Here is an 18,143-nt window from a genome sequence, read left to right as displayed (position 1 = left end):
ATTGGACTCCCTACTTTTTATTGGAATTACCTTGTATAAATTTTTGTTCCATGTGCAACTGGTGTATTGTCTATCCACAGCTCATTTTATTTGCGGCTTATAAGGAAAAGTGGAGCATTTGCGGCTAGTTTCTTTTCTAAGTATGCTGTTTTGCTTTTGAACAAATGTGTTTATCCAAGTCATATGGAGGAATAATTGTATAGGACTGTTTGATTTCATTTCATTTCACAAATTCTTGAAAATCTGATTATGTAATAGTTTCATAGTTGTTAGGAGCTGGAAGGGACCTTACAGATCATTGGGTCCAGCTCCCTTACATGTGGGCAGGAAAGATTGCTGGGATCAAATGATCCCAGCAAGATGGGCATCAAGATATTTTTTGAAGATTGCCAGGATGGATGACTATACCTTAAAAATTATTTAATTCTTCTATGATTTTGAAATGAATGCCTTCCTAATGCAAAGGGCTCTAATCTCATTAGAAGAGAGCATCAAAGTACAGTAACAATGAAAGAAGTAAAAACATTACAAATGGAGAACAGCAAAGCATACACAGATGATTTCTCATTGCCTTTTAGCCCTCAATATCACATAGAATGAAGCGAAAGAGGTAGTTAGCAGCATTAGTCTGAAGTCAAGCAGAAGGCAGGGTAGAGGTGCGCTTTATAGAATGAGTCGGAGATTTATAAGTTTTTGTAAGCAAGAGCATATTTCATCAGATGCTAACGATATGAAGAGTGCATCTTTGGTAATATTGAGAATAAAGAATGAGTAATGCAGCTGGCTAAAGGGAGAGATGGAACCAAAGAGTAGCTTATGCACAACAGACCAGTAAAAGACAGACCTGGTAACTATTGGGCAACATGCTCCTACGTGGGTAGGGTTGGCTGTAAATGTTCTGATAATACAAAGCTTTATTGTAAATTCTGAATTTGTGAAACCCAAGGTGGTTTAGGCAACATAGGTGTTATAGGAAGAATTGCTGATCTAGTAGAAACTAGGAACATACAAGCATTCATTCAATTTTTTCCAGAGAGCTGTGCCCCATCTGAGAAAAATATCTTCTAGGTTGATACCTGGAAGATGTCCCTTCTGAGAGAGACTTGTTCCCAAGAATGACCACTTGTTCACTCCCCTGCCAGTCTGGTCTGGGAGTGGAGCAGAGCAGTGGTGGAGTGCTCTTCATGCTTCTCCAGATTGAGGACTGCCTGGTCTGGGAAGCAAGGGGGCGTTCTCACTTTTATAAAGGGAATCCGTAGGGGTTAGGGTCACAAGTCAATGGGTCAAAGAGAAGGACAGGTAAAGACATATCAGCACTGTGGTAACACATTCAGCCCCTTAACTCCCTCCCCCCCCCCCCCCCCCCAACACCTCCAGAGGTTTCATAGATTTCAAACACATTAGGGCTGGAAAGGACCTCAGGAGATCATCGGGTCCAGCCCCATGCCCAAGGGGCAGGAAGTCAGCTAGGGTCAAAGGATCTCAGCAAGGTAAGCATCCAAATGTTTCTTAAAAGTGTGCAGAGTAGGTGCATGCACCACCTCTGGAAGGAGTCTGTTCCAGGTCTTGGGGGCTCGGACAGTAAAGAAGTTTTTCCTTATGTCCATCCTGAAATGGTCTTGCAGGAGTTTGTGGCCATTGGACCTTGTCATCCCTTGGGGTGCTCTGGTGAACAGGTGTTCCTCCAGATTCTGATGCACACCCCTTATCTACTTATAGGCTGCTACCAAGTCACCCCTGAGCCTGCGCTTCTCCACGCTGAAGAGTCCCATAGCTCACAGCCTTTCCTCATAAGGCCTGTGCTCTTACCCTCTGATCATGTGCGTGGCTCTCCTCTGGACTCTTTCAAGCTTCTCAATATCCTTCCTAAATTGTGGGGCCCAGAATTGGATGCATTACTCCAGCTGTGACCTCACCAAGACTGAGTACAGTAGGAGGATGACAACTTGTGTCTTGCTCGAGATGTATTGGTAGATGCAAGCCAGAGTTTTGTTTGCTTTGCCAGCTGCGGTATCGCATTGGTGGCTCATTTTCATCTTCTGGTCAATCATGACCCCCAAGTCTCTTTCGGTCATGGTGCTAGTGGGTGTAACACTGCTGAACCTATAAGTGTGATGTTGGATTTTTTCCCCCTGAGGTACAGGGGGTATACCTTGTATTTCTCCATATTGAATGCCATCAGGTTTTCATCAGCCCACCTTGCAAGCCTGTTGAGGTTGGCTGGTGATCCACGCCAGTCCTCAAGTGTGGAGGTGATCTTCCCCAAAGTTTGGTGTCATCAACAAACTTAGCCAATCCACTTCTGACACCAGTGTCCAGATCTTTTATGAAGACTTTAAAGAGTACAGGTCCGAGAATGGAGCCTTGGGGGACACCACTAGTCACTGAGTGCCATGTTGATTTAGTTCCATCAACTACCACTCTCTGGGTCTGACCTTGGAGCCAGTTCCCCAGCCATCAGACTGTGCAGTAGTCGAGGCCACAGTTGCCCAGTTTTCCCATGAGGATATAATGAGACATCAGGTCAAAGGCTTGTATAAGTCCAAATATATTATATCAACCTCTTCCCTTTTGTCCAGGTGATGTCATCTGGTCATAGAAGGAAATGAGGTTGGTCAGGCATGACCTACCTGCAACAAGCCCATGCTGGCCATCCCTCAGAATGTTGCCTTCTGTTAGCCTGTCAAGAATGGTTTCTTTGATAATTTTTTTCCAAAATTTTCCCAGGGATTGAGGTCAAACAGATTGGGTCGTATTTTCCCGAGTCTTCTTTCCTCCTTTTCTTGACGATGGTCACCACATTGGCATCCCCAAGCCTTTTAGACCCATGAGTGTTCAAACCATGGTCTGCAGCTGCCCCCAAGTCTGAGTCCAGCTCCTTTAGTCCACAGTCCTGGCTGACTGAGCGAGCGAAATCTCCAGCTTCACTGTGAACTTCTCTGTATGTGGCTGACCAGGTCCCACATGTGTGCTGTTCTCTCTTCCTCTTACTCCAGTCTCAGGCTTTTTCTTCCTTTTGTCCCTTGCCTCCTGCCTTAGGGGTTTCTGGGAGTTGTAGTCCAGATTAATAGTCATCACTGCTATGCAGACTGACCCCTGGTTCCATCTGCTGTTATACACATTACATTCACGTAACACCATTGCTCCCTCCGCTCTGCTACTGGAGTAATTTCCAGCGCTAGAAATTAATGCCTGTTTATGGCCATACTGGGAGCATCTCCCATACAATAAACTTATGCTGAATAACAGGATCTGGACTTCCAGGCTTCCTACCTAGACCTCAAGAATCTGGATTCCAAGCTCTATTTCACAGAGTTCAGGCCTTGGAGTTTCTGAAATGGGCTACCAAGGTCTGCAGTTCTGGGACAACCCTACCATGAGGGTTCCCCTAAGAGTCCAGCAAGCCCTGAGTCCCTATACTAGCTGTTTTTAGGTGGCTGCTCAGTTTCTGACTGTAGGATGGGGACTGAGTCAGACTATGAGTCTAGGAGCCCTGGTATCCCAGGCCTCTGGCAGTCTGTGTGGCAGGGCTGTCCTGGAGCTACAGACTCAGAGACCTCATGGCAGTCACTAATTGACATAGATCTTCTTGTCAATCTCAGTCAAGTGTGGTCCTGGGAAGCATATGTATTGTATAAAAACAGTAGGCATCAGTGTCTTCATAATGTAAGAGGGTTCATTTTCCAGGAAATTTTTGAGAAAAACCTACAATTTTTCTTAATTGGAATGAAACTAAATTTAAAATATTGAAATTTCTCATGAACCAGAAATCCAAATATAGCCCAGATGTTACTGTAAGGTGTGGCAGTATCTGCAGATTGGAGTACTATCTGGTTCTGGCCCTACTGCTATTTGAGAAGAAGCCTCAGAACAGAGGAACACAAGCAGTATGGACACCTTCAGATCAGTAGTTGGAAACCTTTAATACGCCACAGGCCAGAACAACCCAGCTCCTGATATGGGGTCACTGACTTTGAGGGCACATCAACAATGGGGTAGGGGAGGGGACACCTTTCCTGTACCTGTGCCCAGTCAGGAAGCTGGGAGCTGTGCCCATGCCACTGTGTCCCAGCCTGCCCCCACTTCCTGGGTGTGTGTGGGCTCAGCTTCCAGCCAGTGGGAGCCTGCGTGGTGCTGGGAATCTGAAAACTGCCTGCACTCCTGCTGCTTCTCTCCAGCCCCTGCCCAGCTGCATGGGCCCAATATAGTTCCTCTGCCTGTGCCTGCACCAGGACCTGACAGTGAGGCTTTGTGTCAAGGGCCAGGGGAAGTTGGGGAGTAGTGGCAGCAGTATAGGCACTGCTGAAGGCTGCACTGCCCCATTAAGGGTGCAGGCAGAGGAGCTGTTTTGGGGCTGTGCACAGCTATGACTGAGCACCCTGAAGCTGGGAGGTGGAAGAGGGGGAAGAGAAAGGAGAGAAGCAGTGGTAGTGCAGACAAGTTTCAGCTTACCAGCCCTGATGCAGTCCCCACTGGCTGGAAGCTGATAGGCCTGTACGAAGCAGAAAGTATTTGCTTCGGATTTGGCAATTTGGAGGGACAGTGATTTGTTTAGGTCATTTGAATCACTGTCCCAATTCTATTCAGCCGAACCCAAAGATATTTGGTGCCAAATCTTATTTGGTGATAGGCTATACAGGCAGGCAGTGCTGGCAGGACCAGCTGGGGGAGCAGCTGGATGAGCCCCGGCTTCAGCCGACAGCCCTGGGAGAAGCCATGGCTCTTCTGGCTGCTCCCCCAGCTGCTCCTGCTGGCACTGCCTAGTGCCTGCCTGTACAGTCTGTGGCTGAATCTCCAAATCTCTCTGAATCGATTCGGAGGCTTCTGATTCAATTCAGAGAGATTAATGGGTTTCTCAATTTAATTCAGGTTCATAGATTTGACTGCTGAATTGGGCTGAATTCCCTCTGAATCAAATTGGCTACTGAAGCTTCAGCTATTGAAGCTGAGCCTGTATACAGCTAAGGAGTGGGATGATGGGTAGGAGACATGTGGTCTCAGTCTAAGCCCTCCAGCTCCATGGGCCAGATCCAGTGGCTCAGTGGACCAGATCTACCCTGTGGACTGTATGCTGTCAACCTTTGCTTTAGGTCCCTTGATCCATAAATAGGATGTACCTCAAGTATTTAGGCTTTTTTGTATAGAAAATTTTGTATAGAAAGTTAGTTAGAAATCAGTCAGTTTAAGCCACCTTAACCTGAGTGGGGATTGCTATGTGCATTTGCCACTAGAGGAGGAGGTGTGGGCAGCTGGAGGCAAGTAGGTCAGGGGGTGAAGAAAGGATGGGCTAGTTGGCAGGTCTCAGGGGGATGGGTTGGTGGGCCTCAGGAGAGCTGTCAGGTCTGTGGGGAGGTGGGGGCAGGACAGGAGGGCTGCCCAGTCCAAGGTAGGAAAGTCAGGAAAGGAAAATAGCCTGGTCAGGGTCATGGGGGCATTAAAACAGCTCATCCCTGTGGCTATGGAGAGTGGCAAGGCTTTCCCAGTCCTGGGCCTGTGCTGGGAGCGTGTGCAGGTTTTAGTTAGGTCAGGTTAACTCATTTTAGGTCAGATTAACCCATGCTGAACTAAAGTCAATTCTCATCTGATGAAAGCTAACTAGATCAGGTGCTCCAAGCTTAGGACAACCTAAGCCCTGCGGATACCTGCACACATAACTATTTAGATTGCCCAAACTAAGCTAGGGCAATCTAAATGCAATGCATGTGTGCACACAGCGGTAGTTAACCATGTTAGCCTGAAATCAGGCAGAAGGCGGAGCAGAGTGGCAGCACCTCAGAGTCACTCATTCAGAAAAATATAAGCTTTTGTAGATGCCAGCCTACTTCATCAGATGCGTCCCAACCATCCCTTTCTATTTTACAGAAAGGGATTAATTGGGCCATTTTTTTCTGCCTGCATGGGAATGTCTATACGTAATTGTCTGTGCAGTGAAAAATGAATATACTGAAATCTTTCTGAAAAAAGAAAGTAGCAGTGGCTATTAAGAAATATTTCTAAAGTTGCTTATTTGCATTCTTACAAACAATGAGAAATTGGTCAGCTTAAAAAATGTAAAAGATCTGTTACAGAATCATTGAATTATTAACACAAAACTTGACTCTAGACTGGCTTGATGTATAAATTATTATATTTAATAATTTCTAAAGGGCAGATATGGGGAAAAATGTTTTTCAGAAGCAAGCAATATATATCAAATGTTCAGATTTTCCTCCTAGTCCACTTACTCTTTCAAGTCTTGTATCAATTTTTTTTTAAAATTATAGGGATGCCTGAGTAGTTCCTTAGGTATAGGTACACCGAGATTTGTAATCAAATCTCTTTGACTATTCTGATGAAGAATTCACCAGTTTTTTAGGGTGTTTTTTTTAAGAATTCAGCTCATTTACTCCCTAATCTACAGTTTATAAGTGGAGAATAAAGATTTTTCTCAGGACTATAAACAAGTCTGCTTAATAGTTCATGAATTAAAAGTATTTAAATTAACCCTTTAATGACATTTTTCGATTATTACTTCTTTGGGGGATAAACTAGCTGAAGAAACAGAGCTTGTAGAAAAGGTAAAAAAAAGGTTGCATTCCTTGTCTTTCTTATTTTTATTGATTTTTAGTTGCAGCACTAAAATCAGAAATGCATATATACATATACATACATTGGTGATGTGTAGGGGGTGCATGTGGGTGCATATGAACCCCCTGAGATTGGCCGCTGCCACCGTTGCTGGTGGCACCCATGGGCAGTCGACACTTGCCACCCTCCCCCTGCGGATTCTCCCCACTGCCACACCCCTGCCACCACTGCCTGTGGGTGGTTGCTGCACTTCCCCAGCCTCAGGAGGCACCGACATTCATGTATACATATATACATATATGTATATGTGTGTGTATACAGATACGGATCTGATTTTATGTAGGTATATGTATATCAACTATGCATGTCAGCTTGAACTATGTACATATCCATCACAAATGATAAGTAATAAAGGGGAAAAGAAAAAAGAAGAGGGGAAGGGAAGAGGGAGAGAAGAAAAGAGAAGTGTGCAATGATTAATAATTTTCATTTCCAAAATATTCTAAAAACTCTTTTGAAATAGAATCAAACTTTTTTCCCATGCAGTTAACCCTGTTTAACACAATTATCTCCATAGATGCCATCAAAATAGTCTAGTCAAATGTTGTGTTAATAATTCCATCGTTTTGTAAAAGATCTTTTCCATTTTTTAACTGACTGATTTCTCATTGTACAAAGTACAAAGTGGAGTTGGAGATCTCATTGGCTCAGTCAGCCAGAACTGTGGGCTGAAGGAGCTGGACCCAGACTTGGGGGCAGCTGCAGGTAGGGTTGTGCGAAATTTCACTGGGTGTTTCATTTTGAAGCTGTTTCAATGCATTTTGAACTCAAAACAGTGAAATTGAAATGAAACAAAAAGGCTTCAAAACAGCTTTGGAATGAAATGAGGGCACTTGAAACGTTTCAAAAGTTTTGAAACATTTCGAGTTTCAAATCTGGGCTTGCTTGGCTTCAGCGCCAGTCCCAGCAGCTGTTTTCATTTTCATCCTGCGCACAGATCCTAGGGCCCGCATCCCCCAGGAGGAGTCTGGCACAGCCCCACAGCCCTCCTGAGGGTGTGGGACCCCAGATCTACACACAGGATGACAGGAGGCTGCCAGCAAGTGATACGAGTTTTTCTCTTAACTGTTTGAGGTGCAGTTTCCCAGAAATCTGTGCACCTATCTCCTTGAAACTTGGCAGGTTTCATGACCGGAGAAGGGGCTACCATCCCAGCAATTTGCATTCAAATCAGGAAAGAAATGACAAAGGTTTAGGCATTTTTATGATTCCCTATTATAGCCTATGGGCGAAACGTCAAAATGCATCAAAAAAGCGAAACAGTTTTAATGAAATGAAACAGAACAATGCTTCGAAATGAAGCTAAATGCAACAATGAAATGAAATGGCAAAATTGAAGTTGAAATGAAACGGTGCTGTTTCATACAACCTTAGCTGCAGGCTCCTGTTTGAGCACTGTAGGGATTAAATCTTGTTTGGGGACACCTCTAGAGGTGTGTGGGGGGGGGGGGGGGGTGAGGGGTGGCAGTGCGGGGATTAATGTTCTGAGTGTATGTTACCATAGTGTTGATTTTTCTTTACTTTTTTCCTGTTCCCTCCCTTTGGTCTGTTGGCTTATGATCCTAACCCCTAAGATTTTCTATATAAAAATGGGAACTCCCTCTTGCTTCTTGTGCCAGTTTCTGGGACTGTGGGGTTGGTACACCTCCATCTCTAGCATGTATCTACTGGCAGTATATTTAATCCTTTAAGTTTAGAGGGAGCCCAGTGCAGATAAAAAAAAATATTTTGTTGTATAAGACAAAGTCCAATATCAACTGTCACTGTTTCAATATTGTGAATTGCTGATTTTCAGTGGGGTTCTGTCTGGATACTTAAGTCTTCGTTTTACTTCAGTCTTAAATTGTCTGCATCAGGTCTGTTATGTGACATTATATATTCATGGAGTTATGGCACAGAAGGGGGAAGAGAAGCAGATTTAGAGAAGAAAAGAATCTGGAGTATTTGCTACACCTAAATCCTGAGTCTGAACTTGATAGGATCGCATATATTGCCATTCAGCTGTTTCCGGAAGGTCAAATTTGCATAACTCAGAAAATGTGTTAGAGAGAGAGAGGTGTGGGTCATTGTGGATGGTCATCTGACACACAGGCAAAGTCCAGGGCTGGGTTCTTAGGAAGCTGAGGGTCCAGAGATGCCAGGAGTCAGAACGTGAATCAGGAGCCATAGCCATGATCAAGATATGCTGGAATCAGAAGCTAAAGCCAGGGTTAGCATTTGTCAGAAGTCATAACTAATATTGGGAGCCAAATCCAGAGTCACTATTTACCAGAACTGAGTCAGAGCCAGGGTCAGGATTTATTAGGAGTCACAACTGGAATCAGGAGCCAAGCCAGAGTCACGCCAGAGATCTTATATGTAAAGCGAAGAAGTACACAAAGCTCAGGAACAAATACCTACATTGTTGTCCGGACAGAGCACTTCAGGCTGGGGCTAGCCTTTAAAGGATGCAGAGTTTGGGGCCTGTCGCCTGTGGCCTCAGGGGACTGGCTGCTCTGATTGCCCTTCTAGGAACAGGTGGGCTCAGGGCACTGATCCAGGCTCACTGCAGGTAGCATCTGTTTCCCTGCAGCCTCAAGGGATGAATTGCCTTGATTCTCTGATTGGGACTGGCTTGGGCCCAGAGCTCTAATCTGGCCCCCTTTTTAAAGGATTTAATACAATTTCCTACTAGTAGCTCTTCTATATGCACAATACCCTTATCCATCCACTTTCTCCACATCAGTTTGTGGGATCTATAGTTCAAAAAATGATTGTCCCAGTGTAACAAAGGCTGAAACTTCAATAAGTTCGCCATATTTTCCAAGCTTGTCCTGCTGTAAAAATTACAACCATCAGAGAGTTAGAAAGACAGTGATAAATTGAGTTTGACAGTTGATAATGGAAAGGTAAACATAAATGCCTGTTTAGTTTTCACCCATACAGGAGAGTTATTGAGTGTATCAACATCCATTACATAACCTGACTTACTAAGAAGGCATTGTGATATCGTTAAAGGTTTGGAAGATAAAAGCCACCCATTTCAATTTGTAGTTGCAACTTTTCTTAATAAAAATTAAACCCTTTTATCCTCTCCCTACGTTCAGTTGATTTTAACAAAGTAGGATTGGGGGATTACAACTGGTAGGTTATGTAATAAATTAGGTGAGGTAAGACATTTATTTTTAAAATAGTAACACACCTCCACAAGGATATTGCCAAACTATTCCAGTTGTTCAAATCCCATAACACAAGTCTGAGAATCTTTGTAAAGTTTTGGTAGTCAATAACAGTGCTATTCTTGGGTCTTTTAATATTCATTAAGTTAGTTGTTTGGGTTGCTGTTGACACTTGCCATTTACCAAACATATGCATGCTGGTATAATTCATAGAATCATAGAAATTAAGGGTTGGAAGGGACTTTGAAAGACCGAGTCCAACTGGGCAGGAATACTGCTGAGATCAAATGATCCCAGCAAGGTGTCTGTCCAGTCTCCTCTTGAAGACTTCCAAGGTTGGGGACTGCAACTATTCCAGATTCTGGTCACCCTTACCGTAAAAAGGCTATTATTTAGTCTAAGTAATTCTTGATTTAGCGCATCAAATTCTTATAATCCAGTAGATTGCTACAATTGCTGGTTAATGATGAGAAGGCAGAAACTGATCTCTCTCAGGCTGTGACAAAAGTATTAGTGCATCGTCTGTATACAGTAAGATCGTGCGTTCACTGGGCACACCTACATGAGCAATAAATGTACCTGAATAAACTGAGCTGCAGTTCACACCGGAGTCAGCTGCCCTTGGGCATAGAGGCCTCATACGTGCCCAGGACTGCAGCAATACAAGCTGGGGTGGTCCTGGGTGCACCTGGGAGCAGCTGACTTGGAGCAGGGGGCCAAGGGTCAGCCTCAGGCTCTGAGTGGCAGCATTGGGCAGCGGAGGGTCTGGCTGGGGCAAAAGTGTGCTACAGTGCAGGGTCAGCTGTCAGGTAGCAGAGTTACTTAGTTTACTGCACCCTAATAGGGGCACATGGTTAGACCGTGACACTTTTTACTGTGCAGCTAATTAGTCAACTCCGCAGTAAAGCACACATGTAGATGTGCCCACTGTGTCCTACTTAATGCCTTTTATATCACCCTTTTCCCTTATGGCTGTGCCAATGTTTCCAGTGCTAAATTAAACAGAAGGAGAAATAACGGAGAACCTTGCTGAGTCCTCCTTTGCAATGCATATGGATCAGGAAACATATCAGCTGTATCTGCCTTATGAATTCTTTACCAAAGCCCATCTTTTATAATGAAAAAAGGTACATTTAAGAAGCACAGTCAAAAGCCTTCTCTGCATCAAATGCTAAAAGAGCCTTAGGGGCTTTGGAATTTTGTACTGCTGCTGCTATATCAATAACCTCTTGTACATTATCTGAACCATACCTTTTTTGATAAATACTACTTGATTTTTTACAATTAACTTAACAAGGATCTGCTCCAATCAGTATGATAATTTTTAGCTAGAATTTTGTTGTCTACATTCATTAAAGAAACTGGTCTTGCGTTAGAACAATTTATAGAATCTTTGCCTGGTTTAAGAATTATAAGAATAATTGCTTTCCATAAAATGGTTGTTAATATAGATTGGGTTTTACTATCATTATATACATTAAATAACTGAGGTAACAATATATCTTTTAATTTTTGCTTTCTAAAACTACACAAGAAATTCATTACTCCCCAGAGGTTCCATAGAATCACAGGGTGTGTGTAGATGACATGGGCATTAACATAGAGTGCCTGAAAATGTTAACACATCTTTTTTTTGGTGTGGTGCATTTTTGTTTGCATGACACAACATTCGTGTTCACACGAATGGTGCTTTTGAGCGAGTTAAGCCTTGTGTGTCATTCCCCAGACATTTCAGTAGGGAGAGTCAGGTACCAATTTACCCCCCTGTAATGTCTTTCCTAATGTTTTACAGCAGGAGGTGCATGTAAACCACTCGGGCTCCCCAGTCCCCGCCCCCAGACTCTCACTGGGAGTCTCCCCTGCACATGGTCATGGTCACCCCAAAATCCTTGTCACTTGCACCCGCCTATGCTTGGTCAGTCTGGTCTCTCTCCATCAGTATACGATCCCGAAGATCCCACCTCAATCCCAAAGACAAGCTGCTTGAATCCTTCCCTCCCATTCCTTTCCCTTCCCATCCCACCATGTTACAAATATATGTTTTTTCTTTCATTTACTATAGCTGCTATGATAACTGCTATGATATCATAAAATATTCAGGGTTTAGAGTAGCAGGTGGGCGGGTGGGTGTCTGTTGCTGCCTGGTTGATTGGCGATTGCTGTTGTCGATGTGGGTGGTGGTGAGCTCTTCTGGCTTTTTTTTTTTTGGACTACATTTCCCAGCATTCCTGAGCTCATTGATCTTCATACAGTTTCCATTGGGGGCTCCCACTGGAACCCTCCTGTTCCCTGCCCAGGTACACCGTCAATCTGTTTGTATAGTGCCATGTATGGCTTTTGGAGGTGTGTTATGAATTGTTTTATAAATGTTTTTGGAATGTTTTTGAAAATGTGGTTGCTGTTCAGCTTGGTCCTATCCCCCCCACCCCCTGCCTAGCCCACCAAAAACTATAGTTAACCTTCTCACCCACATGGGAGGAGGCTCATTCAGATGTGGGTGACAGTGCATATGCCCCCCCACCAAACCACTCACAGTCTGGAAGCAGCAAACCCCTAACCCAGTCCAGATTTCCTCCCCCTTCCCCTGACCATCCTCCCTTCCACCCCCTGTCCACAGCACTGCACTCCCCTGTAGACAGGCACAGATTTAAAGTAAATTAAATGTAAAGTAATTTACATGTAAATTAATTTATTTTAACATAACCAAGAGAAAACAAAGCATTCCTAGGTGTTGTTGTCAGCAATATATCCTGCCAGATAATCATGCACAAGGGCTGCCCGACCAGCCTCTCCTTGAGAATATTGCCTCAGTCCCTGTGCTGCTGCTGCTACCCAGACATGTCTCTGTTGTTTGGCCACTGCCTGTTGCACTTCTTTTTCCCATGACTCCTTGAAAACCTCTCCATGGCTCTCACAGGTATTATGCAGCATGCAGACTGCTACTACAAAGGGCGTGATATTTTCTTGCTCCATTTTGAGTTGACACATAAGTGCCCTCCATTGTCCTTTCAGTCAGCCAAACGCACATTCCATGGCCATTCTGCAACTGCTCAGATGGTAGTTAAAAACATGCTTCTGTGGGTCGGTGATGCTCCCTCCATAAGACTTCATGAGCCAGGGCTTTATGGGGTAGGCAGCATCCGCTAATATAACCTGGGGAATGGTGACACTGCGGATCAGTTTCCTTCACACCGGGTGCATAGTGCCCTTTCTCCACGAGGCCAGGCAGAGGGGAATTTCTGAACATGCATGTATCATGCATGCTGCTAACCCACCCAGTAGAAATAATATTCATGAACTAGCCCTGGTGGTCCACCATGGCTTGCAGGATCATGGAGGCATATCCTTTCCTGTGGGGGAGTCCTCCCACTTCCCACAGAGCGCAGCACTGGGATGTGAGTGCTGTCTAAAGCCCCCACACTTTTTGGGACCCCCTTCTTATTAAAGCCATTTATGTCTTGCTGCAGATTCACCAGGCAGATAATTTTATTTGCAGTGATCTCCTTAAGCAGCTGGCATACCTCATGAGTTGCCAGCCTGACTGTACAGGCAGTCACATCAAACTGGTTCATGTTGGAGCAGAGACAGGATGGGCTGGCTAGTTTCATGATGGCCATTGCAACCCTTTTGTCTGGTGGGATGGCCTGACACATGTTAGTGTCCTGCCTTGCAATGTGGGGCCCCAGCATCAAGACAATATGATAGAATGTCTTTCTTGTCATTCAGAACATCTCCAGCCACTGCTGGTCATTCCAAGTTGTCAGCACGATTTGCTCCCACCAATACAAACTGCTCTTGCCGGCCCACACCATGCAGATTCTGGTCCTCCTCAGGTTTTTCAACAGAGCCCGATCAAATTCCACTTCTTCTCTTTCCTCTGTGTATTCCAAGTCCTCTGGGTACCTGTAGCACCTTCTTCTTGTCATTAATGCTGTTAAACCAGGAACACAACTTGCCACTGAACACTGTAGCACAGTTCCTATCCTTCTCAAGAGTTCCAGCAGTAATTCCCAGGTAAACAGCATTTGAAGGAGCAGTACTGCCACCTCCTCCTCTTCCTGCTCACCCATGTTCTCCATATTCTCCATGTTGGAGGACTGTCCACTGCATTGTTCTCCATCATTTTGTCCTCTTTCTCCATTTTGCCCTTCTCCGTCAGCAGCAGCTTTTCACCCATCTGCACCAAGCAGGGGGAAGGGACTGTAGGGTGTTGTGTGGTCTGGAGCTTGGTGTAGCTGCTTTTTCAACACTTTACCCCAGCACCCTGGGGCATTGTGGCTTTTGCACATCCTTACATCCTGAACTTAGCAGCCACTGGTGTTCTGATGTAATCAAGCATGCAAACAAAAAATGTTTCACTTACTCCACTCCTGATAATGTAGGCTACTCAAAACTTTTGCCACTTTAGGGGAAATAGGCTGTGCTTCTGTAATAAATTTATTTTGCACAAGCAGGCAGGTAGGTATCAATTTTTGCAACATTCTGGGCCATTGAGCAGTCATCCCAAACTACAATGGCCTTATTTACCCTATCACCAGGTCTTTTTTGTTGTTAAACTGCGTGCTTTGTCACCTTTGGGTGTTTTGACACTTACAGGTAATGACTTCACAATTCTTGGAATTTTCCCAGACCCTCACACAAGCACAGCCTGAGCATAAAGGCATCCCTGCAAAAAATTTGCCAGCCCTTTTTCACAAATTGCTTGTGTTGTTGACTACGAACTGCTTTGCCATGTCTCATAAAGACAAGGTAAGCAGTATGGAGCTGATGCCTCAGGACACTGACACCTCCAATGTCAGTGGACCCAACTGGACCTGGGAAGAACTGGAGGACTTAATCGATATTTGGTCAGAGCAAAGGATCATAGACAGGATGGAAAGTAGGAGGAATAAGCCTGTTTATGTAGAGATCAGAAAAGGCATGCAGGCAAGAGGGCACAATCATGACCTGACCCAGGTCTGGTGCAAGATCAAGTCTTGCATTTTACAAAGCCAAAGATGCAAACTCTTGTTCTGGGGCAGGTCACACAATTGCCCCCTTCTATGACAAGCTGTCCATCATTCTTTCTAAGGATATGGGCAACAACCTGGTTATGGAGACTTTCAGCACTGGGGTTGGGCAGGAGGAGGTTGCAGCAGTCCCTCTTGAGGGTGAAACCATGAACATGTCTCAGCTGTATGAAGACTACTCCCTGCTCCCGATGACCATGAGTGGGAGGAAGAACCTTGGTCACATTACACTTAATGCCACTTAGCCCCTCCATTCCATGGAGTAGCACAGATGATGAAGCAGAGGAGGTGGAGGGTCAAGAAGAAACTCATGCGGCCAATACATCATCTACTGTTACCAAGACCCAAGAACATACTGGACCTGGTAAGTGTCTCATAATGTGCCTCTTGCCACTGCTAGGCAACCCCCAGGTGGGCTTGGGGGGGCTAGGGAGAGGGGGATAAATTCATGTGTTGCTGTAGTTGGGTTGCCATGTTCTTTTGATGGTGGTGCATGATGGGTTTGATAGCTCATAATGTAACAACAGACGCCAAACTAATTCTTTGCTTTAATTAATTTTTGCAGCTAGCACAAACAGTGGCATCCATGGACCTGTTTCTGAAGCGAGTACTCATAAGTTTTGGGCAATACGAGTGGTGCCCCACTGTTGCAGGGTCTGTTTCTGTGCCTGCCAGCATTTTGTGCACTGCATGGTGGGGGTGGGTACTTTCCTTCTCTTGAAGGGAATGCAGCCATTGATTTTTTTTATTTGTTAATCATCCACTACAACCCATGGCTGCTCAGAATGGTGCCCCACTTGCACTACAGTAGAGCGCTGCAGAGATTTTCACAGCAAGCAAAGACAGTCCTGTGAAACCTCACTTGTGGTTTTGGTGGACTCCTCACTAGCCAGAGCAGAATGCACAGATGCCTGGCAGGATGAAGCCCATGATTTGCTGTGTAAGGAGGATGCAGTCCTCAAGGAAGTGCAAGACACCATGCGGAATTTTGAAAGACGTGGTTGATAAGTCCCATGTTGAATTACAGAGGTCACAGGACACTTTCAATGATGCCTTTCAGAGTGTGCAGTAGTACCTAAATAAATGGGTACGACACCCAAAAGGGAAAAGTCGGTCCAAGACAAGCAGAGAATTACAGCTGACCCTGTTCCCCCTAACTCAGTGGGGTCACAGGAGGGCTGTATGACTGCCAGTAGGGCCAGGAGTGCACCACTGCATTTCAGGGAGACAGCGGCAGTTCAGGGTCATGGTGGGGTGAAGACAAAGAAGCACAAGTAACTATAATAGTATGTTGCAAACAATAAAACCTCATGGTTTCCTGGCTTCCTGTGTCTGCCTCTGTATCCACCCCTTACACTGCTTGGTTGTGAAGGTTGATTTCGTTCATTGTTTGGGTTCATTTCTCTCTGTTTTTCCTGCCACTTGCTGCATGGTGCTGGGGGGGAGGGGTTGGCAAAGGCTGGTGTGTCAATCCCCAGCAAACTGACTTGTTTTTTTGCAAGCCACCAGCCCTTTGCCAAGTTGCCCACAGGGGCTCATGCCTTCCCAGGCTTTTTGACACACCTTTCACAACCCTTCCTCGCATGTTCCATAGATGGAAACTTTGAAAATGCATTTTTTTTTTAGATTCTTTTTATGCTCTTTTCCAGCCAGGTGCCAGGCACTGTCTCCTTTGTTTGGAACACCAAAGCGAGGCTGTGTGTGGGTTGGGGGGCAGTGTGGGGTTTAAGAGCTGATTTGCTTGCACACAAACCCAGGGACTTTGCAAATGTTTCTGCCTTTTTTTAGTTTCTGGGTTTTTTCCACACCACAAGGAGGCTGCTGGTGGGGTGGGAGGGTTGCCTCGCTCAAGCGCTATAACTTGGGGGAGCAGAGATCACAGTGCGTGTTCACTGTATTGATGAGGGAGGTTTGAGCTGGGTGCAGGACGACAGCACAGCGGGGGTAGAGAAGGACTCATCCCAGTCATGAGCCTTACCCCTGGAGGGCACAGCAATGCTAATCCAGGGTTCAAGAAGACTGCAGCCTGATCAAGTGGGGTGCAGTGAAGCTTTGAGTGCTATTTGATGCCTGCACCTCTGCAACATGCGACTTGAAAGAGGACATGGTGACCTTTGGTAAGTGACACCTGACACTTGTCTGTGCCATGTGTGTGACAGGGTTGTCTGTAGGGAGGCGCAAATACAAGTAAGCATCCCAGGCACAGCATTTTGGGGACCCTGCAGAGATGGGCGGAGCAGACGGGGTGACTCCTCAGTGCCATCACCGGCCTCGCTTCCAGATGCTCACCAACTCCCCTCCCCTACAGCCGCCGCAGCACGCGGGATCAGCTCTGTGTGTGGGGGGCGGCTAATTTGCCCAAGGCCCTGCACCAGTAGCATACCTTGGGTCTCCAGGGGACAAGCACGGGGTGCTGATGCCCTTGCTTCCATGTGCACCCCAGACAAGACACCTTCTGTGACAGTTTTAACAATGGGGGAAGAGAGGGATGCCAGCATCATGGAGTGGTGGTGCCCCCTTTGTACCTGCCAATGGCTCCCCCTTCCAATCCATGCTGGGATGGCTGCGCTGCCCGCCACTGTCAGTATGCCACTGCCCTGCACCCTGATAGGGTCATCTCTGGTGGGGGATGCATTGTTTAGTTCAAATTTATTGTAAATGGGGCTGGTGGAATTTTATGAGCATGAAGGAAGGTACGTGAGGTGCACAAGAGACACCAATATAAATTCCAATGCTCCCTCCCGGTTTTAGATCCCCTTCCACTGCTAGCTGCAGGATGATCGATCCCTGTTGGTGTGACAAGAGGCAGAAAGAGAAAGGAAGAAAGAAAAGATGAAGAGGATGACAACACTTCCTTCAGGATTCTCTCAACAACTGAAATAGTATGCATTATAATTATAGTTGACTTTCATCTTGACTTATATAGACTTAAAATATAATAACAGGTAATACTAATAATAGGAGTCAATAATATTATTAATTCCAGTAGTAATATAATCAGCAGATGCATGACAAATAGGTCCAGGGAGGTGATACTTCCCCTCTATAGGGCGTTGGTCAGACCGCAGTTGGAGCACTGTGTGCAATTCTGGGCGCCACACTTCAAGAAGGATGCGGATAACCTGGAGAGGGTACAGCGAAGGGCAACTCGTATGGTCAAGGGCCTGCAGACCAAGCCCTACGAGGAGAGACTAGAGAAACTGGACCTTTTCAGCCTCCGCAAGAGAAGGTTGAGAGGCGACCTTGTGGCTGCCTATAAGTTCATCACGGGGGCACAGAAGGGAATTAGTGAGGATTTATTCACCAAGGCGCCCCCGGGGGTTACAAGAAACAATGGCCACAAGCTAGC

The 18,143-nt window shown here is 45.5% G+C and overlaps 1 protein-coding gene across 2 annotated transcripts in view; it reads left to right on the top strand.

Moving 5' to 3' along the window:
• The window catches only part of ITGBL1 (integrin subunit beta like 1), a 308,943-nt gene that overhangs the window by 106,936 nt on the left and 183,864 nt on the right, over positions 1 to 18,143 (top strand). Inside the window, exon 1 of one of the 2 annotated variants that reach the window (XM_059721100.1) lies at positions 12,115 to 17,676. The exons of the other annotated variant lie outside the window; for it this stretch is intronic. The gene's annotated coding sequence lies outside the window, so the exon portion shown is untranslated. Of the gene's footprint in view, positions 1 to 12,114; positions 17,677 to 18,143 lie in introns of those variants that run through there. 2 annotated transcript variants of the gene reach the window in all.

This window comes from Alligator mississippiensis, chromosome 1 (genome assembly GCF_030867095.1).
Source record: "Alligator mississippiensis isolate rAllMis1 chromosome 1, rAllMis1, whole genome shotgun sequence".
NCBI classification, from domain to species: domain Eukaryota; kingdom Metazoa; phylum Chordata; order Crocodylia; family Alligatoridae; genus Alligator; species Alligator mississippiensis.
The sequence above is the reverse complement of the archived record's forward strand: the minus strand, read 5'-3'. Positions and strand labels throughout refer to the sequence as shown.